Genomic DNA, 1509 nt, shown 5'->3' with positions numbered 1-1509 from the left:
GAGGGGGGGGAGAGAGAGGGAGGGAGGGAGGGAGAGAGAGAGGAAATAAGACAAATATGCACAGAGAAAGGAAAAAAAGCAAACATCGACATAAAAACAGAGATGTAAAAAGTGATTTCTCTTCAAAGGTCCCGAAATCAAATAATTTAAAAGTAAGTACGACATGAAACCACAATTTATAGACCACAAATGGCGTTGTTGTGGATTCCATGTCTGATGAAAAGTAAAGTTGTTCCCGCATCCGATCCGAACATTGGGGATCGCCTTGTTAGTGAGACAACTTCCTTCGGGATATATGGTTGGGTGGCCAGTTCCTTTCCACGCCACCTTTACTTCCCCAACTCAGGTACTCATTACTGCTGGGTGGGCTGGAGGGGGGCAAAAATCCTTGTCCGAAACGAGGCTCGAACCCGTACTTTCCGCTTCGGAGACGAGCGCACTAACAGCTCCGCAACCACAAACATGTGATATATAAAGATTTAATATCTCACTCTTGATAACTTACTTGGTGAACAATGTTTTTCGACTTGCCTTTTGTGTTGATTGCCAAGTTTAGCATAAAAGTCACCCCTTTTTTATGATTTCTGAAATCAGTGAAGAACGAGTGCTCGGTTTTATTAAACGAGGGAAAAGTAAAAACAACAAAATAACAAAAAACAAAGACAAACACAGAGGACGGACAACGCCAAGAAAGAAAGAAAAAAAAGGGCACTATCACACTATCAAGATTTTTTTAAATTGTCTATGGCCGAGGACCAATTCACACCTGGGTGAAGTGAGTAAAATTCGGGTAAAATTCATTTCCTAAGGCCACAACATCGGGCTGAGCTGCGGCTTGAACCCCGAAACATGCAACCTCACAATCACAATTCCGGTACCTAACCACTGGAATACCGACGCCATTTTCTGAATACATTTTTAAAATCCAATCCCATTTTTTAAAACCTAGATAATAATATTATCACATCCTTCTTACCATGTGTCAAATCCGTCTCCCCGCCAACCACCCCCCCGCCCCTCCTCCTTTCTCCCTACCCACTCCCAATTGACTCCTCTTCCTGTTCCTCAAGAGTTGCCCAATTGGACGACAAACCAACTAGTAATTTGCCTAACGACCCTGTCACTATGCAAATGTATGTGCCTAGTGTCGTGTGAACCCCGGCCCCCAATTGAACGATGGCGGGTGAGCAGAGGGCACGGCACTCACCGCCTACTAGAACTTAACGGTGATAATTGATTGGAGAGAGACTGGCCAGGACTGTCATTATCTTTCAGGTTCGAGTGATGGGAAAATCTTATTAGCTCAATCTCGAGACCAGAACGTGAGAAATATAGACCATTTCATTCGGCACTGGAGGCTACTTGGGACTAGTTATGTTCCGGCATGTGTGGTCAACTCACTGGGTATCAGCTCAAACTATAACGTTAACTCAGAAAAACCCTGTTATTGAGCCTCACGTTAGCCCTAGACATTCTAGTCTTATCTTAGGAAGATATTTCCTGCGGTCA

General features: G+C 44.0%; 1 protein-coding gene across 1 annotated transcript in view; it reads left to right on the top strand.

Moving 5' to 3' along the window:
* The window catches only part of LOC100533372 (Trk-like receptor tyrosine kinase), a gene marked incomplete at its 5' end in the record, with an annotated part of 112342 nt that overhangs the window by 61415 nt on the left and 49418 nt on the right, over nucleotides 1-1509 (top strand).

Source organism: Aplysia californica, unplaced genomic scaffold (genome assembly GCF_000002075.1).
Source record: "Aplysia californica isolate F4 #8 unplaced genomic scaffold, AplCal3.0 scaffold00457, whole genome shotgun sequence".
Classification (NCBI taxonomy): domain Eukaryota; kingdom Metazoa; phylum Mollusca; class Gastropoda; order Aplysiida; family Aplysiidae; genus Aplysia; species Aplysia californica.
Note: the sequence above shows the minus strand (reverse complement) of the source record. Positions and strands in the feature narration are given on the sequence as shown.